Source organism: Falco rusticolus, chromosome 2, assembly GCF_015220075.1.
Source record: "Falco rusticolus isolate bFalRus1 chromosome 2, bFalRus1.pri, whole genome shotgun sequence".
Lineage (NCBI taxonomy): Eukaryota > Metazoa > Chordata > Aves > Falconiformes > Falconidae > Falco > Falco rusticolus.
The window spans coordinates 121399502-121424686 of NC_051188.1; the positions used below are offsets into that span (position 1 = coordinate 121399502).

At 37.8% G+C, this 25185-nt stretch overlaps 1 protein-coding gene across 1 annotated transcript in view; it reads left to right on the forward strand.

The window, feature by feature from the left end:
* The window catches only part of CMSS1 (cms1 ribosomal small subunit homolog), a 237373-nt gene that overhangs the window by 37124 nt on the left and 175064 nt on the right, over positions 1–25185 (forward strand). The window lies entirely within an intron of this gene.

Below are 25185 nucleotides of genomic sequence, written 5' to 3' on the forward strand. Positions count from 1 at the left end.
TTTCAGTTTTCAGATAGATTTTGGTGTAGCTTAAGCCGTCCTACTGTCTGCTTTTTGTGTGTTTTATTGTACTTGAGTGCAATGAATTTACTTATTTGGGGGTAACGTCTGTAGGTATGAAGATGAATGGTGATTAAAATGTTTGCATTTCATTAAAAAGACAGGCATCTCTTAGCTGCATTGCACATATTTACTCCTGAGTGTAGCCTGAAAAAGATATTTATGCTTTAGTGGGAAAATTCCAGCCAGTCCTTTTCACTGTGACTGGGTAGACTTACTCAGAGCATGGTACTTGTGTGTATGGATGATCCTGCTGTGTCCCCCTTGTAAGTTTCTGAGGAAGTTCAGATTTGGGTTCTTATTCAGAAAACTTCCAAATCTGTTTAATAGCGCAATACCTACATACCGCCCTTCCAAAATGGTTTCAGAGATAATGAGGTGTCTTGTTTGAATATACCAATGGACAGACCAGGATAATACTTTATTAAAGTTCCCTAGAATAGGAAATAATCAAATCCACACAAAAAAAATAACCTGTGCTTTAGCTAAAATCAGACTGTTCAGTTGCTTGGCCAATGCTTTTGGGAACTAAGATTTTGTATCATTTTTCTCAAAAGTGTTGTGCCAATGTGGATAATTTGAATTACATAAAAGCTCATCCAGGTGACCTTGATATGCAGAAGATGGAGTTGACTTCATCTTCAGCTACAAACTCACCATTTCTGCTGGGAGTCTTTAAAAAGACAGGACAACTGCAGGTGCAAGGTATTGTCTTAGAGCAGGCTGCGGAGGATGTTGTATCCAGGTAAGATTTGTGGGGGGGAGTCAAGGAAGTAGATCTGTGAAAGGTAGCTAGGACTTGAAATGTGCACACATTCTTTTTTACATATATGTGTGTGCGTACAAGCATACAGATGCTTAGAGTGGAACCTACTGTTTCTGTGTTTAACTTGGTTAATTTTTTTTCTCTCCTTCCCTTTGCAATTGGTTTGGGTTTTTGGGGTTTTTTTGTGGGTTTTTCCTCCTCGCACATCTTCCCCTTCACCTGCACACACCTTATTTCTCTGTTCTATCTCTGTGAAAACTGCCTGCATTTTTGTCCTCCCACATGAAACACTTGCTGTAGACTATAAACAGCAAAGGGTTTCTCAAAAGCTGGTAATCAAAAATTCATTCTTATGGTCCAGTTCTGTTCTGGAGTTGCTAGGCACACAGCTTTAGATAGTGTTGGTGCTAAGTTTATTGGCAGTCTGGGGGCAGGCTAGAGCAGTGAGTAGGGAATGCAAATCTTCCTGTTTATGTCTGTGTTTACATCTGTGGATGGCCAAAGCATGTACTTTTAGTTCCTTAATTAATTCTCTGTTATACAAAAGTGCATATCTGTGACCTTCTGCAAAACAGCTTTATCAAAGAGCATCAGCTGAGTGTGTAATGACCTGACTTCCTTCTCTTGTATTGTTACAATTTAGTGAAGGACAGGGTACAGTACTGTTCCAAGCCCTGTTAAGGAACTATATCATTAAAAATCCACGTTTTGGATTACTATACCATGAAAAGCTTCTTTATATCTGGGACAATGAATAGAGTTGCTGAGAAGCCTTCCTTTACTGTGTTTTTTACAGTGTATTTCAGTATCTGTAGGTGGAATCCTGGCACTGGTGAACTTCACTGAAGGAGGGGGGGGAAAAAAAGAAAAAGCCTTTGGGTAGGCACATATGCCTGTCTCATTCTCCATTGCTCCCTGAAAATTAATTTGGTTTCCTTAGTTACTAGACATAGTTGTTCAGAATTGGTGCATTTGCAAGTATTGTGACGGCAAAAGAAACTGTGGATTTGTAGAAATTAGAGACCAGTTGAGAACCTTATTTAGATTGTTTGATGCATCCCCTGACAATGTGGGGCTGCTCCCTGCAGCCTGCTTGCAGTGGCTTTCATCTGCTCCCTCTGCTTATATTTTTGTATTGTGATTTGTGCCCACGTTCTCTTAGGATTTTACTTGCAAAAAATAGAAGCTGGAAAGATGGAATATTGTAGCAGGCAGGGAAAAGACAGGACAAATAAGCTAAAAGACTTTGAGGCTGTTGGTTAGACTTAAACTATGTAATTCTGTCCATGACTTCCGTTGTTAAACTACTTCTCTTTCCTTTTTCTTCGGTGGCAATTCATAGCAGCAGTTCCAGTGTCCTTAAACCCATAGCCTATCCATTGCACCATTTGAACCCTTCCTTTAGCCATTTTGTATCTAAGATAAATAAAGGAAATCAGAACTTGGGCCTCAGTTCAGCAAAGCACTTTAAAACATTGTCCTGTGTATTTGTGTTGAAAAAGGAAAGTACTTCAACGTAAGCGTGATTTTAATGATATATTGAAATGCTTGCCTGAATCAGGCTCTTGGTCACATTTACTTCATTTAGGTATTGTTGAAGCTCAGGCTTTTGAAATTCTCCCTGGTGTCTAAATCTTTAGGTTACTTTAATATTCCAAAAATAGCCATCTACAGAAGTACAAATACTGTTAAAGCTTTTATTAGCATTTTACATTACTTAAAACTGTTTGGATTTTTTGGAGGTGGTCTGCTTAAGCTTTGCAAATGATACTGGAGAACTGAAACACATGCAAGATGGATAATTTGAATTTTAATGGCTTGCATGAATGTGATCTGATGTTTAATGTTTTAATAACTCATGTGACTTCAAGGATTTTTCTCCAACGTATGCTCCGCCTTGTCTCTGAAGGCTATGGGAGTTCTGACATTAACTCAGTAGAAGGCGGCTCACTGTAATTATTTCTTGGATTGATAGAATCCTTCAAAAATTTTTGGTCCAGTTTGTCTTGATTGATGTTCTCTTAGATTTCATCAGTAAAGAGTGTTTTAGTGTTTTATATCCTAATGCATAGATTAATTTCTGAATATTACAAAGAGAAATATGGAGGCTATTACTGCTAAGTGACAGTTGAAATGCACTGACAACTGATAAATTGCATGTGGAAGGCAGGGGGGAGAAGCAGAGAAAAGTTCTAAAGGAAACATTCTTTAGATTCATGTGTCTTTTACTATGTACCATGAACAGAAAGAGATTAATATCTTCATTACTGTGTTTTTTAAATTTTTTTGGCAGCAGGAAGAAATATTTTCCCAAACACTCCTATTGTTTGCAGATTCCATTATTCTTTCTTTTTTGGCAAATACAAATAAAATTCCTAGCCAAATATTAGAGATAATTAGATCCCTTTTTGTTGGGCGCCGCCTTGAGAAGTTGATGACTACATCTCTTAACTACTAATGACTTCTCTCCTAAGGAGAACTGGCAAGTGCTCCATATCAGCTTGTGAGATGGTTTCCTCTTGTATAAGAGGAATAATAAGATAATGTTTTATGAAAAAGACATTTTTCGCATGGTAGAGCTTACTATGAACAAAGGTTAATAAAATCTAATATGTATGCCTTCCCCTAGTCTATATAAACCATATATAGCCAAGTAATCTTGTCTCCATAATGAAATGAGATAATGTACTTTAGTCTATGAAAACTCTGCACAATATACTGTATTTTAAGAAGCAGGTTGGGCTTGGAGGTTTGTTTTGGTTGTGGTATTCTGCACTGAGTTTTTTTTTAATTATATATACTACCACCACCAGCCCCAGTCCACCCCCAAGTATGCCTGTCTAGTTGGGCTGTTTATTTCTGGAAGCATGACAGTCATTTCAGTATTATTGGAATAGCACAAGTGAGTTGTAATCATGTGGAGACTGTTGCGGTGAGGTTCCTTGGGAGGTACTAAGTTCTGTGTCTGTGAACAGGCTTGGAAGTAGAACATATTTTAAATGTCTGTCTTTAGTCATTAGACCTCAGGAAAAAATATGTGACACTCTGATTAGTTTCCTACTTTCCTTCATCCCTCTCCTTTGAAATTCAGTAAAAGCAAGATTCTTCTTGTAGAACCTCAGTGAAATGGTGTGACTGACGCATTTTGAGCTTCAGGTCTGACTCCACATGAATCCCTCCCTATCTTAGATCTTTTGTACATGTTAACCTCAGCCATGAATCCATTTTGTTCGAAGTGATCAGACCTCTTTCTGCGCAGTTTAAGTCTTGTTTGAATAATAAACACACAGGTTTGAGTGAAGTTAACTTTTTGCATAGACGTGGATTGAACATGGTGTCAGTGGAGGATGCTCCTTTCAAAGTTTTGATGTGCATGAGGTGAAGAAGTAGATGAAGTTGTTGCTGACCGTATCACTGACCATATCTTCCCTTCTGCTTTTCCGTTCGCATCTGTTGTCTCTTCACTTGTTGCTGGGTGGTGCTGTTCCACCAATGCCTTGGAGTGCAAAGCCCAGCACGCAGGAGGAGGGATTTGATATTCGGCGCATTTCTTAGTAGGTTGCAAATTTTACAGGAGTCACTTGAGGCTATGGTGTTCTTTAGGAACGCAAGCTTGTGGCGCACACACTTAGGTGAATTCAGACTTGTATGCAGCTAAGGAACTGTTAGGAGGCTTGTTGGAGCTGTTTATACCATATGTAGAATAGTGCAAAGTTGTCATACTCTTTTTAGTGATTAAGTAGAGAGAGTCCAGGATCAAAATGTATTGTGAGTCTTACATTTCATTGTTACCACTCTCCCGAGTAGGCTTCTCTTGTTTCCTACTGCTTGACCCAGTGAAAATACAGCTGTTAAAGAGGGCTTGTCTGAAAGGTTGTAAAAGAATGACTATGGATGCTGAGGAAGGCAAACTTTGCAAGGAGAGAAAATATTTTTTTGTTGGCCTGCGTGCAGTAGCTGAGTAAAACACAAACATCCTCTTGGGCCCACAGGCCTCTAGATGCTGGCATTTATGTTATGAAACCTACATAACAAGAGACATTTTTTTCTGCATTGATAAATTTTTCCCTCTTAGGATTCCTGCTAAACCCCACATTTTTAAAAGGCTTTCCTTATTCTCTGTGATGGCAGTAGCCATACACTAGTCCCTGTTTAAAGCACAGTACTTCAGGTTATTGGTGATTTTGATACCTGTTGAAGGAATCTGTATTGAAATAATGCAGAGGCAAGTGTGTCCTATACGGGCGGGTTTATATTGTGGATTCCTAGCAATGTAATATTACTTGTAAAACTTTGATTCCTTTGGGATTCAGAATTGTTGAGCTATCTGATGGATTCATAGTTCAGAAATGTGACTGGGTTGTGTGGTTCAATTCTGTAGTCTGGAAAAGTGTTTACAGAATTTCTTGATCTCCTAATGTGTAGTCATATGTAGTTCTTTGTGTTAGTCTTGCCCACAGCAGGTACTGTTCAAGGAGTCTCTTGGGCTTGGGGAAATGTATTTAGCAGACTCGGATTCTCTGTAGCTCTAGTCTGCAACAAAAATTTCACAAAACCCTTGAGTGAGAAAGGAGAACAAATACAAAAGGGTATTAATTTGACTTTTTTATGGCAGCCTGCATGACACATGTCTGCATTAAAAACTGTTACCTTAAACTCAGCAATACTAAAGTTGTGTCGTTATCTGGGAATACTTTTATTGATCTCCGGTCTCTGGATGTTATGTCAACAGGATTTACTAAGAAAGTCTTTCAGGAGATGAATTAAATGCTCAAATAACCTACAGATTGGTTTATGCTTGAAAATTGTACTCAAGCACAAAGAAGTGATTTAAGGAAATTTTCTTGCAGCACCTAAAGGAAAGACAAAATTTCCTTTTTAGTCCCTAAAATCCTATGTTCTTCAGTCTTCCCTGCAACCTTCCCCAGTGCTCTATGGTCTGCTTTATTTTGTGGGATTTTTTTAGTTGAGTACTTTTATTTTTAATCTGTTTTGTTCAGCTACCTATTTTTAGCTGTAAGGATGAAGTTTCTGTGCCTTTTAATGTTGTTTCCCCTTGGTAACTTAGTTGAAAGCATTCTGACAGAGCATTGTTTCTGGCTTCTGTTTGCTCTGGCTAGTGAACTCAGAAGCCGATAATATGAAGATTAATATTAATTAGATGACAGTTTACAGTCCATGAAAAAAATTGTGTGTGATCATGATGAACTGTGTAGACTTCATTAAATGTGGAGATGTGGATTCTTTCTTTTAGTGATGCAATTTCGTGTAAGAGAACTCTGAAGTGGCTTCTTTTGCTACGAAATCTCATGGGATGTTTGATAAATGTTAATGATTTACCTTATAAGCAGACTATGTTATTATTCAATAAAAAATTAAACAAGCTGATTTCTTAAATGGGGTTATAATTTCAAGTTGTTCCCTTGCATATCTTTTTAACATAGCTGTTTTTTCCTAGCAAGGATAGTACAATAAAATACAGACCTTGGTACTCTTGGGTGACTCTACAGAGTTTAAGCATGGTAAGTTTGTTAATCTTCGGGTTGCTCCCCATGTGTCCCCTCTATCCCATCCCCAATAAATATGTAACTGTATGTATAAGTAAATATTTGTGCATAACTCTAGCCAGTAGCAAGGGCAAAGGGAGAAAAGCAATTCTAGTTATTGTAATATAGTACTTGGGATGCTCCTTGCAGCCTTTTTGTGAAAAATGGCAATGCTTGTTATTGACTTTAACTTTTTAAGTGATACATAAAGAAGTGTGGCAAACGTGATGAAGTATAACAGAGTCCTAGAACTAGAAGTTGCAAAATAGTATTTTCTGAATTGCTAAGGTATGTTGTGTTGGTTAACCAAGACCCAGTTGTGTGTGACCTCTTAGAACTTGATTCAAGTTGGCTTTTCCTATTCCAAGATGTCTGTGTTTTAGGATATGTGAAGTTTTTTTTTTTGTTCTTTGATGGATTTTTGGTTTACCCTCTCTTTCTGGTTTTATTTGTTTTTATTTCAGAATCTCTATAGTAGACAAGCAGAGGCTATTCTCACATAAAACCAATCAGTCCTCCTTGATACTGCTGCTGAGTAAAGAGGAGCATACATGGATCCAACTCTACCAAAATAGGAATCATTTTGCTAGAAGCCTAAGGTGTGTCCAGAGTGACATAAGGTTGTACAGAGCTTGACAAGAATAAACACTCTGTTTGAGAGTTATAACATGTCTTTGACCTTGTGGCTTGGGAACGTAGGTGGAGCCTGAACTTGTAGCTATCTGTGTATTATCTAAATCAATGGAAGTAGAGCTCAAAAGATGTTGCTATGTATAGTTTGCTCAGTGGTCAGTGTGATTGGTGGTTACTTGGAGCATTCCTGATGGGGATAGGTATCCCTGGAGCAGAAACACTCACAGCTGAGAGGCCTGTGGAAACACATACCAGGTGATTTGCTGGAGGAGAGCAGGGTATGAGTGGGAGTGAATTCTGAAATGCCTCCAGACCTTTTGGGAATTGCTCTGAAAAGTTTGCATATGCAAATGTACACGAAGGAGTTGTGGATACTTCTGAGCTTTTTCAGATGATGGTTCCAAAGGATCTTCTCTGTTTTAGGTATTTCTCAAAAGCGGGAAAGCTGCCCATTTTGGGTAGTGAATTCCTTTCTACAGGCTTCAGGGAGTAGCATTAGTATCTGAAGCAGGCAAAAGGGAGATGGGAAATCATGTTTAGCAAGTATAGTAATTTGTTTCTTTTCAGAACCGCAGGGGAACAGGTGAAGGTGTTTTTGTTTTTTTTTTTCTTGAACTACTTCACAAGGTAATTAACAAATCTTTTCTGTTCTCTTGTGTTAGTCTGTGCTAGTCTCTTGATTTTTAAGTTCATCCAGGAGCCAAAAGCAGTAACAGAGGCTAACGTTTGTCAGGTGAGGTTCCAGTTTGCCTTTGCCATGTTGAAAGAAGAAAACTTGGATTACTAAACGGTGGAGGGAGGACTGTGTGAAGATGCCAATGTCCAGTTGCCAGTGGAGTGACTGGAAAGGAATGATTAAAGTGCCATTTTTAGCATTTGTACTGGAATGCAGGGAGGCTTATGATTGCACTTCTGTTCCCTGAGGGAGGTCAATGGGAAAGGGAGGAGGTCCAGAATCAGGCAGTAGTCCACACAGTTTTGAATGCATACTTTTTACTTTGGCATTAATTTGAGTTTAGAAAGGGAAACGTCTGTGTCTTGCATTTCTGCATGGAGTTATCTTAGGACTCTTCAAATAGGGCCAATTTATTGCTGTCAGTTTCATGGCATTGAGGATGGTGAAAATGGTCACCTCTTTCACAATGAAGAAAAATGCCCACTTTGTTTTCCAGTAGAGCTTTGGGCTTGATTTGTTTGTCTGTCTTAATTCTTCTGACCCTGACATTGTTCTGTCTCTCAAATATTCATAGTAACCTCTTCAGTGAGAGTGATTTTGCTGAGATGATAATCAAATTTTGTTGTTCTGTGGTGTGATTCTTCTGGTGACTATTTGAACATTTTACTTTCAGAAAGGTTTTTTTTCCTCTTTTAAAAAACACTTGGTCATTGACCTGGAATAATGCTGTATTTAAAGCCCCATGAAGTCACAGTCCTTTTAAAAACTGTGTGTGTGTGCACGTGGTCTTTGGACATTTATAGGCTATTAATGTTTCTACTTTGAACAGAATGTACTGGGTATTGTGTTCAGTTGCAGCATTTGAATGTGAATCCCCAGTTAAACATGTTCATAACTCTTAAGCTACAGGTGTATTGCTACAGGTTGGATTTCCACATACAAATTCTCTTAAGAATTGCACATATCTTGCATGTGTTGACTGCTGCCTGTTGGGTATATGCATTGCTTGAAGTTTTCTAGAATACATTTTTCATGTTGTTAGTCATAAATACAAGTTGGGAGAGGGTTTTTATTCTGTTTTTTGAGAACCTGTTAACTTCAGAAAAAGGTGGGTTGTTCTGGGTGTGTTTTTGTGTGACTAGTTTTGAAGACAGTTGGGATTCTGTTTTTCATGTCAGAAAGTTTGTAAGAGCTACAGAGCAAACAAACCAGAAAGGGGGAGACAGCTCTCCAGCAGCTGAATGGTTCAGACTGAAATGTGCTCAGGCTTTTGAATTGTGGGCATGCTCAGGTGTTTTGTTACTTCCAAAGTAACATTACATCATCTTATTTGCAAAGTCAGTACTACAGTTGTCTTTACATCTAAAAGAGCTCTCAAGTGGGATATCAAATACACACATTACATAACCAGAACAAAGTATTTATTGGTTGATTATACCCTTAGGGTGGGATGCTGAATGGTAGTTGCATATGGAAGGTGTAATCTTGCAAAATTAACCATTTCCTAACCTTCCTGTCAACAACTGCAAAGTGAAATAATAGACTGGGGATAGGATTCACTTGGGAAGGGTGTGGCCGAAGAAAATAAGATTTTAAATTGGTTAAGAGTTCACCTTCTTTCTGTAAATGTACTTGAATGCATTGAAACAAACAAAAAGAACTAGAAGAGTTTTACAGATATGTTTGTAGACTGATTTGCTAAAATTTCATGTGGTGTAATTCCTGTTAATGAATTCAAAGGAGGCAGACCAATTTCCACTAAGTCTGTGGTTTTAATTTATTGGAAAGTGATCCACTTATAAATACTGGAAAGAAACTTTTTTTGGTTATGGAATATTAAATTTGTCTTTCTAAGCTAATTTAAGCACTTATTAGAGTTATTCACTTGTTAAGGACCATATGTGCAATATTATCGTTATGTATCTGGCAACTTCAATTGTCCCAGTTCAGAACCAGTCTGATTTTAACTAAGACAAGTTTTTTTGTGAGAAATGTGATATGGGTTTTGTAGTTCTCAGGCTATATGGAAGTGATACCAAAGTATGGTCTTCTATTGATTGTCATGGTATTTTGTATGATCTCAGTCTAGTTTTAATGAATCTGGACTTCATAAACCTCACCTTAAATAAGATAAATAGGTAAGTCCCTACTTTGTGGGAAATGAGACCACATTAGAAAAAGAAAAAAAAAACCAAAGCCCACCAAAATAAAAAAACCCCAACATTTAAAAGCTAGAGCTTTATGTTATGATAATCTCAGGCAATTTACTGTGTTGTCTTAACATAGTGTTTATGTGTGGCTTCAGGGTAAAATGACACCAAACTTTCAAATTAAAACCAGTAGTCAGCCTTTGGGTTTGTGTACTTTTTTTGGACTGGAAGGTGTTTTTCAGTCAAAAGACTGACTGAACCCAAATACATGGATTTTGCTTCTCTTTTCCCTCTTGCCCTGCTCCCAGAGTTAATTAGGCACCAGTGTGTCTCATCCATCAGTATTGACTTTGCTTTAGAGATATATTTGCAGAGGAGTGGTAACTTGTTGGCAACTTTTTTGTTAATGTGCCTATCTCAGTGTATCCTCAGAAATAATAAATTTCATGTGGTCATTTCATAGAATCCCCCAGTTCTTTTCCATATTAGTTCCAGATGGTCAGTGCTCCCATCAAATCTTGAAACAAGATACTGTGGACAACTGGGGCATAAGTGCATGTAATACTGAAGATCTTCAAATGGAAAGGAAGGCAAGCACTGCAAAGACTTACTTAAAACTTCATTATATATTTATCTGTCCACAGCAGGCAGTGTGGTTCTTAGGCTTTTTTTTTTCACCTTTTTTTCCCCGCTTTCATCCACAGGACAGAGCATGGATGAGTACTCATTAGGCTTAATTAATATAGTTAGTATTAAATTTTTTGATGAAATAAAATGAATGCAAGTTCCAGCTTTTATCCATTGGATGAGCAATAGGTGGTGTTTAGTATCCTACCAACTTGCTTTACTTATCAGCAGTTCTGTTTAGAAAGGTTTGGGGTGCGTATGTGTGCCATTTTCTCCCTGACAGTTACTCATGTAGGCATCTTTCTATTTCAGTTTCCAGGTGATGTTTGCACCAGTTGTGGAGCAGGCATTGGGACAAAAAGATTATTTGTTAATTTGGAGAGCTAAATATACATGTTACTGATGTATGTTTAAGCAAATGAGATTAGGGAAATGAGATTGATTCCTCCACTCCCCCGATACTGGTAGAACAACATCAGCTGGTGGGATTTCTGTCCTTTGGCAGTGGAGCTTGCCATGTGACTTTCCTGCCTTTTGGCCTCTCTGACTTAAGCCTGAATATTCCTTTTTCAGCAAAAGGACCAAATAACTTTTGCATCCCCTCACTAACAGTGAGTCATTTGAAACTTTATGGGACCCAGTACTTTCTGCTTTACTCTGCTGACTGTTCCTTTTCTTCATATGCTTTCTGAAGAAAGTTGCAATTGAAAAACAGCTTCGTGTGTTGTGAGGCCCTTTTTGTTCGTATTAATGATGGAAGTAAGTGGTGGAGGATTTCTACCATTTTCACTTCTGAATCAGCATAAATATGAGAGTTTGAGCTATGTTCTAATTGTTTCTGTTTATCAAGAAATGTGATAACTTCTTGTTAACTTGCAGAAAAGATGAGGTTGGTATCAGTAAGGGCGGAAATTTTTAGCACTGAAGAAGAATAAGAACAACATAGCATCACTTCACTTCGGGGCCACTACTCTGAGAATTGAGGAAAAGCATTATTCTACATGAATTTCTTGGTTTCATAGCATACCTTGGAAGTAACAAACGTAAGACCCTAGGATGACAGTCATGTTTAAAAAACATGTAAAATTAACCAAGCATGTCCAGGAAGAGTGTCACTCAATAACAAAACACAGGGTAAAAGTAAGATGTGTTGGATAGTTTCTATTCTTAGTGTGAACCCATGCCTTTAGGTAATTAACAACATCCTTACAAAATAAAAAAAAGTAATACCAGGCTTCAGGCTGTGCATCTTTATTGGTTTTATTGTGGTATTGAGAATTTAAATGGAGGCAAAAGGTGTTTCTTTGACCTCTGATTATGCAATTTAAGTAATTTTCTGGCATTGAATATATGGTGGTTCGTGGGTTTTTTTGGCTTTGAAAGCTTCTATCTGTATGTCCTCACATTAAAAAAAACACAAACTCCACACAAACTGCCTCCCCCCCCCCCCCCGAAAAAAAAAAAAAGTGGTACCCCATGGCAATTTTGATGCTGATAATCAGTGCAAGAGTGTCAGTGAAGAAAACGCTGATGGTATTAGTTTTATTTGAGTTCATTTGAGTTTAATAACACTTTTTATTTAATGAAAAATACATGTTTTGGTAATTTTTCTTGTTTTTCTTGTAACTATCCAACACATCTACTTTTGCACTGTATTTGTCATTGAGTGACTCCTGGAAATACTTGGTTATTTTTAACTTGTTTTAAGAAAATAATTCTTGATGGACTACCTTCCTGTTACCCCTGTTTAATGTTAGCAAGGTTGAAAGGTAGCTGCTGGCATCCATTTAGTTGGATAGCTTTTTTCCTACTCGGTTGTTAAGAGTAATGAAGGTATTGTATCCTAATGGACTATTACTCAGCTGGATTTTCAGGGGGCCAGAAGAACTGCCCTCAGGAGCATGGGTGCCTTGGCACCGTGGGAATTTAAGTCACCAAACTGAATTGCGTTTTGTTTGTTTGTGCATCCTGTTTTTTCCCTCCATTCACAATTTACTGATTTTTTTTTTTTTTAAACATCCCCCCCCTCCCCATACACACACACACACCGTTTGAAGAATTGTATGCAGGACTTTATCTTTTCTTGGTCTTCTCTTGAGCAGCAGAAGAAGAAGAGCAAGGGTAGTGTTATAGATGTTTTTTGAGGCCCACTGCTATGGAACTGTGAAGTGTGCACCCAGGCTGACCCTGGGAAGCAGGAGTTGCAGGGAGAGAGGATGCAAACCACTGGTAAACTGATCAGTGAGTTTACAAGAAAAGAATGTTGGATCACCAGTGTTGATGCTTGGGTAAGCGATTCACAAAAGAATCCTCCATCTGGAAACTGAAAGGAGAAAAAGTTTATTTAAGGTGGCCGTTAAAAAAAAAATTTAAAAATGCTTCTTTAGTACATGGTTGCAGCTATATATTTTGCAGCATGAGTCATGGATGGCTTTATAGTTCTACATGCCCTTGCATAGGAGGAATAAACTTCGGAGAAGAGGAAGTTAAGAGAAAACAGAAGTGTGAATAACTGCTAATGGTGCTCTCTCTGGCTCCATTCAGTCTGCCATTTCATCATACATGAAGGGGGTAATTCAGAGATTCCTTTCTTGGCACATAAGTGGCAACATATGTTTGAAACAGTGAGTGGAAACTGTAGGGAAAAAAAATGACAGGCATATGGCAATAGGAAGGCAAGGGAAAATTTGTTGCCCTAACGTTAGCCACATAATTGGTACACTTAACTTCTGAGGGACTGATTTATTTAAAGACAAAAATGTATGTTCCATTTATTCAGCTTTTCTTTATGTAGCTCGTATCTTGTAGTTCCTTCTTAATGTCTGTCCAAAGAGCTCTCTGAGGGAGTGGAAGGTGATGTGCGAGGTTCAGACCCTCTCTGCCAAGGAATAGAGGGAAAAATCTGGATGCAAAAACACAGATCTGCCTTCATTCATATTCTCATTTTAAAAGAGGAAAAATTGAAAGCCTACTGTATTTTAATATTCAGTTTCGTGGATTTTTTTTTGCCCTATTAAGTTAGCAAGAATGTTTATGGCTTAATGCAACTTAAGATTTACTGCTTAATGAAAAGACTAGCTGTCCTGGAAGCAGGCATCATCCAAAATCACGTTTCCAGTGTGAAATACATGCTGAAATAACCTGCTAACTCTAGTCAAAGAAGCATTTCTACCCTGCACACACATCTGTGCATAATTGTAAGCAAAATGCAGTCTCTCAAACTGTGATGTGGAGAAAACATGGGTAGCTTTTTCTATTTCCTTGGTTTATTTTGTGCCTTGACTTAAATAATCAATTTCAAGTGAGAGTGTAGTTGGAAGGTAAAAATCAAACCTGGTCCTATTAAGTCTTCTGTTGAGATAGAAAATGTGTGTTTAGGAACTTTGGCCTGCATCCGAAAACTCCTCAGTCCAGAGGATGTGGTCTCAAAAAATGTTTAGGAGGAAACCAGTCTGTATTCCTTCTGTTGGAACATGGAGGACGTCTCCTACCATGCTTGCCTTCAGAAGTGCGGCCTGTCTTCAGAAGAGTGCTGGGCCCTTCGAGAACTGTAACTCAGCGGCTGGTGGGCCATGGTGTAGCCTGGACTTGGTGGGGATCTCAGTCCTTGCTTGGAGAAGGAAAACTGACTATACGATGTTTGAATTTTGTTTGCTTTTCTCTCTGACCTCTTCTGGCTCTGGGATTTTAGGGTCTAGTGATTTAATACTTAGGTGGTAAGTCCTATGTGAGATTATAAAGAAATACTCGTTTACAAGTTGATTGCATTATGCCAGCAAATGTAGCCTGTTTTAGGGAGAAGGAGGGCAGATGCTTTACCAATCTTACTTAAATTCAGAAAGTATGCAGTGTTATTAAACTTCTAAAAATAAATAAAAAGCCACCTTTAGGGTGGTTTTTTTTTAATACCCTCAATAATTAGTGTTCTGTGTTAACAACTAATGCTCTGAAAACTTGAGAAATCTGAGGTGGTTTCTTTACCAGAGTAAATGATATCACAAATATTGTCAGCAAAAGGAATGAAAACAAATGTTATGAAAGGAAACCTATTTATGTTATTTTGGTTGTCACCTGTGTGAGTAAAAAGCCAGGAAAATGCATCTGGAATTTGTAGGAATCTGTGAAGCTGGTTAGGGTTGTTTGGGTTTTTTCCTTCTTATAAATATGGGGTGGGGGACCTGTTTTTTTCCTTTTTGTTTTTAAAGAACATAATGTACTACTTGTTTTGGAGGAAAAAAGACATTTCAGGAAAATTATTACATATACTCTATTTGGTAGCTTCTGTGTGTCTTATTTTACTGAAGTGTAAATGCATTCATTTGTCCCATAGGTTTTTTTTATAGTAAGTTGACTGTGGTGGAATCACTTCCATGTGCACAGAATCCTGTAACTAATTATGTGTGATCTAGAGTGATGCAGGTCAGAAGGGACAAGGACTTGTATCCTTGTTGTGGGGCCCAGCCTCCTAATTATGAATCAATTTTATAGAGTGCATTTAAAGAAATTTGGTCCATCTGCTGTTCTGTTTGAGTTTCAGAGTGAGTAATCAATGAGGAGTGACTACATTTTGTATTATAAAGCTTTCTTTCAGCCAATATGATTTTTTCCTTGAATTGGCCATCACACCAGCATAAAATGCTGTGTGTTTGATTTGACAAATGTTTGTCCTGTCTGAAATAGAGCTTTTTGCTTCAGTATGTTGGTTAAAACTTAGCAACTAGTATCCACTGTCAGGTGGCAGAAGAGACTTGGTGCACCCCTCTTACACCAATGTATTCCAGCACCAGGAACCTGTAGTTACAAGATGCAACATTTTTATAGCATGAGAAACTGCAAGTGGTTTGTACAGCCTTTGTAAGCAACAGGGTTGCAGCAAGTCTGTGTGTCATGATTGGCGGGCTTCCTGCTGGGTAGGGAGCGAAGGCAGTCATTTCTTGTGTAGTGCCAACAAACTTTTCAGCACACGTAAACTACTCCTCCCCCCCCCCCCCCTTCTTTTGTGTCCAGCTGTAACTCTTGCTGCTCTGTGTTATTTCAATCCCCATATAGTGAAAGCTGGGTGAGGGCCAGCTGCTGCTGCTCCCTGACTGAAGGCTGAAGGCTGTGCTTTTATGCCACCAGGAATCTTACGTGTTCCTAATAAAGTGACAAATCCTTCACTAGATCAGCAGAGCTTCAGGAACTTGTTCTCACCAGGAGATCTGCCAGTTGGTTGCCCTATGAACAGTTGCTCTTTTGTGTGACCTATTGGCTGCTTAAAACATGTCTTTGGAGCTTTTAAAGAAGCTTCATGCAGGTGTGTAGCTCTGACTTCTGAAAACATGCCCAATTTCTGCCTACTTTGTAGAGAATTCAGATAGACAGTCTGTTCAAGTATCAGTGGAGTGATGCTCGTGTTCAAGTTTGTGAATACGTTGTTTTGGAGAAAATTTTGGCCAAGTGTGTCCTTAGAATGAATTCAGGAGCTGGTTTGGGTATTTGTTGCAAGAGTTGTATGTTGGGGTGGGGGAAAGAGGCTTGCTGTTTTCCGAGGCTTTCTGAATGCTGTTTTCAGCAGACTGCTTTATTTGTAAACTGAGCTAGTGGTGCTGACAAAATTGGTATCTTCTTCCTGGATTTAACTTGTATTGTCTGTTTTGCCATCAGGACATTGGGAGATCTTGGTTTACCTTTGACTTCTCAGCACTAAAATTGTGGGGCGTTGATCAGAGGTGTAGCTGTCTGCTTCACTTACAGACCTGCGGATCTGAAATCCCATTAAATTTGCTGCCCAGAATTTGAAAGGGAGCAATATCTTTATGCATCTCTCCCAACCTTCATTAACAAAACCTTAGTTTTGTTCTTAGTTCACTTGATGCATCTTTCTGCAAGACACAGGAAAATGTCTAAAGATCTAACATATTGTAAGGATGACCATCAACGATGCAGCTGGTTCTAAAAACCGTGGCATGAGTAATCAGTGTTGACCTTCCTGCTGTCTGTCATACCTGGGCTGTTACACAGCAGTGGGTATGAACCATTTTGAGGACAGTTATAAAGTGACATTGGTTTGAATATCACAGTCATGTTTGGGTTCAACCTACCTTTTCTAATGCTGAGAAGATGAGATGTTCTCTCAGCTGAGACTTCTAACAGGGGTAGATATCAAGTTCTTAACAATGTAGAATTCTTTAAATCCCATCAGCCAGAGTAATTGTAGTTGTTTTTTCAGGATTTAATATAGGTTGTGTTGATTTGCTGTACTAGGATGAATTTCTTCCCTGGGTCATGAGGATCAGTTTTCTTGTTTACTTCCCCATCCTGCCCGGATTGCTGCTGCTGTTTTAGATGCTTTTCTATGTTGAAATTTTGCCTAGACATGATTAAGAACTGCACAGTCTGAAGGGCTGTCTGGATAAACTAGAGAGACAACAAATCTAATGCTTTTGGGGCTTTACTGCAAATCATAATTTGCAGTTTGTAAATATTCTAAGAGGAGGATGCAACATGATTAGAGTAAAGGTCCTATATAAATATTAGGTTTTTAAGGTCTAGAGTGTCTTCAAATGCTAATTTATGCAGTTTCCTTTTTAGGAGAATGCTTGCATGTTTTTAAAAGATGTAAACGCCTAGGATGCTAGCTAGTTAGTGTGGAGAAATTAAAGTGCATAGAAATAGCTTTACTTGTAGACTAATGAATTAACTGTTTCAACGATGTAAATGGATGACAGTAACTGAAACCTAAACTCACCTTTCGATATTATGGTCACCAGATCAGGAATTTTACATTTCTGGTTGATTCTTTCCCCTGCCCAGGAATAGGCATTGCAAACTCCATTCCCTTTGCTCCCTTCCCGTTCCAGGAATCCAAAACATTCTAATTTCACTTTTTTATATTTGTTTATGTGTATTTAGGGCATGAATAACAGCCACTGCCATTTCATAGTGACTTGGCAGTAGAGAATAAGAAGATGGCCTAAACTAAGTTTAGTAAAGTTCACTTTAATATTTCCTAGTTTATTGCAGATAGAGATTTTTCTGGCCTTTTCAGAATGTTACTAAAGAAAATGAAGAAGGGGCTGCAAAATGTACTTTTGTTTTTGAGAGAAATTCAACACATTGCTGTGTGCAACTCATTTTATGAGGCTGCAGCTTTTCTTATTTGACAGATATCCTTGGAGGTGAATTTTTTTTTGGTTGTGCTTGAGTAAGATCTCCTGTTTATCAAACAGCCAAAGTGTAAAGGTTTCAAGTTGTGCCATTTTTTACTCACTTCAGTAACCTGCAGCAGTTCAAGGTGTTGCAGCAGGAAAAACCCCACAAACCAGTGGTGGGAAGTGTAGCATAAACTTTTCTATGTGTAATCCTTTGTGGTTTTTTGTTGATGCTGCCAAACAGAAGACAATCTATGAGCATAAAGCTTAGCCAAATCTAATCTAGTTTGCTTGGAAAAGAAGAAAAATGGCAAAATCACAGAACAGATTCTTAAAAGATATTTTTGATGAGAAACAACAGGTCAAACTTTCTTGTATTCTTTGCAAGGGATAAGCAGTTTTAGGTTTAGTGTTACTGTGTTTTTATGTTAATAGAGGCTGTCTTTCTTGATAGTGGGAGATAAACTAAAGAGCAGCTCCTGAAGAGCCTTCAGTCTCCACTTGTGATGCATTGTGCATGATGCATTTGATTGTGTCCTCTCTTAATGTATGAAACAAGAAATCCTGCAGAGAGTAGATGAGTGAATGTATAAATGTGTACAGAAATTTTACTGAATACAAACAGTTCAGTTCAAAGATGGAATGCAATAAAGAACATCAGATGTGCAAAACTTATCAAATAAAATGTATCTTAACATACATAGGTGCAAAAATATGAGCATGTATATGTGTATATATATGGACCTATGTACATCTAATACATTCATGTCAAAATCCCAAAAATATGGTGAAGAGAGAAGATCATTTTAGCTCAGGTCAAAACAATGTGCTTTAGTAATTTCTCCATCCCTGGAGAGCTTATTAAATGCTAAACAAAATGTCTCAGAATGTAACTGATGGAGTGCTTTAAATTACTCACTTTCATTTGGCTCTTGGCCAGCCGCTCATTGCAGAGGGCTATGGCAAACGAAACCTGTGATTTACACTGGCACTGATAATACAGTTTATTCTGCTAGCTTCTCAACTCGGAGTTTTTATATAGTAAACATTCAAACAAAGCTCAGTTTCTTAATGTAAACACATTTTGTAACTGTAAACATAGCCAAACAGTTAGAAATCAAATAATGATTGTATTTTCTCCCACTTCTCATGAAAATGTCGTTATATATTTTTTACCTTTCCTTTGCTGATATATAGAGGTCTCCTAACTTGAATAATAAGAAAAGACAGCAGTAATCTAAGAACTTTTCTTCTTTCTCACATTTTTTTTAACCATGTGAGTTTTGCACCAATTTTCTAACCATTTTATGTTTTACTACCAAGCATATCATTCTAAGAACTGACAAAACTTCCACCGTACATTGCCTATCTGTTCGTCATGTTCCACTTGCTCTAAACTCAAAGTGCAGAATGAAAGTTTGTGGGCTTCTATAAAATTTGTAATTTCCACCTATTTCTGGGGGTTTACTGTATGCTTCTTTGGGGGGAGAGGTGTCCATCTGCTGAATTAATTTTCTTCCAAAAGGGTGTTTCCTCAAGAACTGAAATGTAAAGTCTGATTGTGTAAACAAGTAGAATGGTGAGAAATCTCAATGGGCAGATGCAGTAGATGTGAAACAGTTAAGCTGGGTCAGAGTCATCAGCCAACAGGGGCACATGATGGAGAAGTACAAGAACCCATGCTGCAAATGGTTGTGCTGTAAGTGGTGTAAACAGCCCTGTAAAAATTTGTCTTTCAAATTGCTTATTCAAAGAGAGCTTACAGAAAGGAGCAGTGACTGTAGCTGAGTTATCTACAAGTTATCACCTTTGGAGTGGGATTTTAGTCCATGTGGAGACACCTATCTTTAGTCACTTGAGTAGAGTTGTCACGAGTCCGTTGCCACGGACAGCACTGGGACCTTAGGTGCATGCCTCACCGTGGAGGCATCTGAGCAGTCACTTCTAATGTCTTAATCTATAAACTGAATCACACCTTCTATGTCAAACATGGAAGAAAGTTTTACCTTTTGTTTCTGAACATAACTTTACACCTACAGTTGAAAGAGAGGGGAACATGAGTGCTAGGAGGGCAAAATTTGCTCCATGTTAAGTAAGCTTACTAAAAGATTGAGGCAACATAGCTATTATAAGGTAGTTTGGATACCTTCTTTAACAATGGGGAAACAGAAACATTATCTGAAGAGAAAATGAAGGTTAGGATTCTTTTCGGCCTGCAACCAAAAGAATACATGTTTTGCCGTAATTACTGCAAAATTAAGTACTCATTATAAAGCTAATGACGAGAACCAAAAATGTAAATGAAATTGAATTATTTTAATAACAAGGACTGAAGTATCTGAGGACAGATGGAGCAAATAGAATGAACTTCCTTTTAAAAAAAAGAAGCTAATGCATGGTGCTTTCGTAGGAATGTGTGCTTAGTATATGCTTTATGAACTGCAGCGCATAGTTGTATGTACTCGTCTTGTGTATTTGTCCTGAATGCAATGAGAGTGAGTAAGACTTGGCACCACTAATGACTTACGTTGTTTTGTCATCATTCCATTTTATGCTCGAGGTAAGTGAGGAGTTTGTGTTAAATAAGGAACTACATTCTTCAATGTTATACAGAAAATCATGAGCTTTTCACTTATCTGCTGTCATTGTAACAGCTGAACAAACAAGATAATATGAGAAGTTTCTTAAGGAGCTAAGGTAGAGGTCTGGATGCTTACAAGACAGTGGAGTGGTGTTCAAATGGTTCAGGGTGTTGGGTTTTTTTCTGCGTCTGTAGTCTCAGGGTCATCTTGTATTGGCATCTAAGTACTCCTGTGTCCTAATTCTTGAATATATTTCAGTGTCTTAAACATTAACCATATATATGTTTTGCCTTCTCTCATTTTTTTGTGGATTCAACTGAAGAGGACTTGTGATATATTCTCTCCAGCTTTTCAAAAAATAAATGTAACTGAAGATATCTTTAGTATTTTTCTTACATATAAAAAAAACCCAAAAGGCAGTCTCTCCCTCTCTTCTTGGAGGTGGGAGAGCTCTGCTTTATGAGGAATACTTTTTAAAAGCCTAACTGTTCCAGTGAGCTCAGCATCTTCATTCCTATCCCCGTTCCTGTTATGAACTGCTACATGCCTGAATGCATTGGGAACTCTGGCTGCAGTTCTCTAAGAGAGTGAAGGCTGCATGTTGAGCTCTTTTGAAACTTTGACCCCACATACTAGTACTTATTTCTTGAAAATTTGACTAAGTATTTCTTTATAGATATTTTCAGGAGACTTATGCATGGGCTCCTATAATGTCATTCTTTGATTTTTAGAAAGAAAAGAAGGAAAAAGTGAAGATTGTGATGTTCTACAACTATCCAGCTATTCAGCTTTTGCAATAGCAAATCAAGATTCTGATTTTACTTCTTCATTTGAGTGCAGTAAGGACAGGTAGCTGTTTCCGTAAGGTTTGTAAAAACAGTATTAATTGCTAAGGCAAAAAGCTGTTTTAGTGAAACAAGTTGAATTATGGATGTTTGTTTCATGTCTGGATTTTTTTTTAGTGTCTGGTGATGTGCCTGTTACTAGCCTTTCCCATTTGTTAGGATGAACACAAAGGTTTTCTGCTATGTACTTTTATTGCAGTGAAACTGGAGTCTTGCTTATTATCCTGGACACTAAAAGATACCAGTTCTCAAGAACCCTGTAGGCATTTCATGGTTTAGACATCTTTCCTACTTTCTTGCATTTCATTAGAAATTAGCTGAGGATGAGAAAATGGGATGGTGATGGATAGGCGCACAGCGATAAGAAACTCAATTAAAACTTGGCCTTTGTAAACATCTGTTTCAAACAATTGTAAGTAACTAGTTAGACCCTTGGCTTTTGTTTTTGTGCATGTCAAAGTGCATGAAAAACATACTTATGCTGGGAAAAAGGTAAATGAACTGCTGCGAGCTCAGTTAGTCTGGCTTCAGTGCAGATACCAGGATTAACAGGAGGATAGAAGGGCAAAGCATTACTCAGTTTAAGGACAGATGGGGAAGGAGAGCAGTCTTGGCACGTGATTCTGCTTTTCTCTTAACTGTCTGGAGTATTTAGTGTTTGCCTGATATCTGCCAGTTCTTTACTATAGTTTCTTCTAATTAGTTAGTGAATCAAAATGAATTGGTCTTGAGTTCAGCTTGAGTTATTCATAGAATCTCTTGATAAAAACTAGTGCTGCCTCCCATTTCTCTGGCTTTTTTTAAGGGAAGAATTAACCACTGGCTAATAGTTAATCACCTTCTCATGCAAGTTCTTTTAGAGCACCTGAACACCATTTAGTTCTGGTAAGGTGCTAGTAAGCTTGTTGCTTTGTGTTGTACAAATTTGACTTAAAGCTTTTTCTATTATCAGTTCAACTTCAGGTGGCTTCTCAGACTCATTTTCCGTAAAGAGTGTGCAATGTGAAAACTTCCTTGACTTCTCAAACAGTGGAATCCAATGCTGTCAGGGAAAAATACCAATGAAAAAAACCCCAAGGTTCTTGCAAATGAACTAAATTAATTTTATGCCTCAGTGTTCAGAGGAGAAGGACATCCAGAGCAATTACGTGTTCTCCACTTCGAGTAGGATGAAGGCTTCCCAATTTTGATGGGTGGATTTTAACATACTAGCATTTCTGTTTCTTGTATGTTATCTTTGCATGTTTCCCTTTTAAGATGTCTTTATACTTAATTTATTTTAATCTATTGTTAAATCCCTTAGTTGGCTTTGGGGAGAGGATTTTGGTTGCTTTCAATTTGCTGGTACACATTTACATGGAATCTGCTTTGGTGGTGGTGTTAAATCGTTTGTGGTGCCTTCAAGGGGTATACTCTTATAGATGCTCTGTTTAATTAAGTTTCCATTGCCTTTCTGTGTTTATCTCACTGAAAGCTAGATAGAATAGTTGGGTTTTGTTTTCTTCCCTCTTACCTTAAACAGGCTGAATTTGAGAACTTGCTCATCTCTGGCTTTTCAGTATTTACAGTGTGGACTAGTTCATGACTTTAGTAGGAACAAAACCAATAACTTGCTCCTACTATTGAAATTTATGTTTAGATGCTTTACAGAAAGTTGAGTATTTAAATAGCTATTCTCTGTTACACTTCAGTGTGATGTTTATTTAGCATGTAAAAATAACTGCAGATCCCCCTTTCTACCTCTCGTTGCTATGTGGGAAGTGTCATTATTTTGGATTGATGGTCATACTCTAGCATGTACATGATTATCTCTTTATGTATGAGCCTCAGCTCACAGAAAGTCTGGATATGCTTTCCAGACTGAAATACACTTCTCTTATTTCACACTCCCCACTTTCCTGCTTTCCTTCTTTTGTTACAGCTGTACAGCTCCTACATCAGCATAATTAGTTCTCTCATTCTGATTTAAATACTTTATCAATAGTGTAAGCATATTACTCTGAATGTTTTCTTCTCACACACTTTGAGAAACACATTCTGCCCATGTCCATATTTAAAACTAGACAGTCTGGTTTTTGTGCTGGATTCTTGGACTTGCATTTGTAGAGGAGCCCTTGCACCCTTGTTCTCTGGCTGTCTTTTGAAAGGCTATTTGGTTAGACAGAGCTTTGCTATTTCCTGTCAAACTTCATTAACTGCTTTAATGCTTTATTTCCAAATATACAGAATTTTAATGATTGCATCCCTAATTGACGTGTCATCCTGAACTGTGCATGCCTTTGCACCTGCCAACTTTCTGCAAAGTTAAAACAGTTTTCATCTTCATTTTAAGCTTAAGTACCAGCAGCCTGTTTTTGTTTTATTTTAGGTAGAGTCTGTGCATCCTATTCCAAAAGTCTTTCCACAGTATAATAGAACTGAACCCTTTCTTCCTGCATAGTTTTCTCAACTACTTACTGGAATGCTACTTCACTGCCTGAACCTGGGCTTTGGTACTAGGACCGTTTCAAAGATGTAGCCATGGAGAGTCTTGTAGTCAGATGGCTAAAAAACCTAATTTTGTTTCCAAGGACTTTACAGATTACTTTGTATGTTGTTGTGTTTTTGTGAACCTCTTGGTCTCAGTTTTCTCCAAGAAATGCTGTGGGTGCCTCCTGGGTATCATAAACCCAACTACCTTTGCATTTAATAATCAGGATACCCAAGGGCGAGGTTGTGTATACTGAGACTCAGATCTTTGCATACGTAAGCGTTAATGAAATGCTGGCAGTGAAATCTGAAATTACATGAAATCAGCTCCATTTTAAGATAAGTTATAGCCAAGAAATGTAGACTAGAGTAATCTTAAAATTTGAAGATGCTTATAAGCATGTATGGAAAACAGTCTGATATATAAATCATGTAAAATAAATGTTTTATTTTATGCAACTAGTAAAAGCTCTGTTTGGAATGCCTGCTTCTCTTTCTTTGCATTGGAATGCCTTCTTTTCTTTCTTTGCATCTGAAGTTAATACAGAGCTAAGGAAGATGGGGATTCATAGAGGTCAGGATCTTGAATCTGTAACGTACATTCCTTTAATAAAACTCTGTTGAGTTACACATTGTGCTGTTGGATGTTCACTGTTGCAAAAAATGATGCTTTCCAAAATGGTATTTTAAACCTCCTTACCCTTTGGTAAACTGAGGGCCTAGGAAGCTAAATCAGCTTAGTATTCGTGCCCTTCTATAGGTTCAGTACTGTATGTTTCAATCATACTTTACTGCTAGGCCAAATACTACACTCAGGGAGACCTAAAGTATGCACAGATGATAATAGTCCTCACTGTCTTTTCAAGAGAGTTGAACTGTATAAACTGGGTTTATTCATTGCTTCTTCAGTCAGAGCTACAGTGTTGGCTGTTGCATTGTGTTCAGAGACCATGAGAAAACTGGTTTTGAACCAAAGATGATCTGTATAGGGCTGATACTTCAATAAGAGTTGGGGATGATTAGCAATTAATAACGTGGATTTATGGATATGGTGCTATTACAATGGTGAAGCTTTGATGAGCATGTTTACAAGGTCCTTTGAGTTTTAATGTGGTGGTTTTCATTAAGTTTATTTATAATCTGTAGTTTTTATTGGCTATACTTAAATCTAGTCTATAAGGATTTTAAAGGTTTATAGCAAACTTAGAGATATAAAAAGTTAAGCAACTTTATCCAGTGAGTGTGTTTATCCAAATATGTCATCAAACTTCTCAGTTTCCTTTTTAGAAGGCCAGTTAGGGACAGACTGACTCATTCTCCTGTCTGACAGAACACAAAGACATCCAGAGTTTAGCTGGCAAGACCATTGAAAAAAAGGGAGAATTCTAGGATTTCAGGGAGTGTGTCCTGGTTCTCAGCTCCCCAGTTGGATGCAAGATAAAATTTTCAAATGAGAAACATGTGAAATCTTGCCTAAACATTTGAATAAACGATGTCCCAATTTCCTGATGACTTAAATGCAAATTGCAGGATCTGGGCTTTCCTAAAAGTCATTTTAGTAGTCATAATTTTGTACATCATAATAAGGTTTACAGTGCTAAAAAAATTCGATAATCCTAAAATTCTTAGCATACAAATCAAATTGAAGGGAGAGGAGGGTGCATGATCTCCATTTCTGCTAGGTTTTATTTCCTTTTC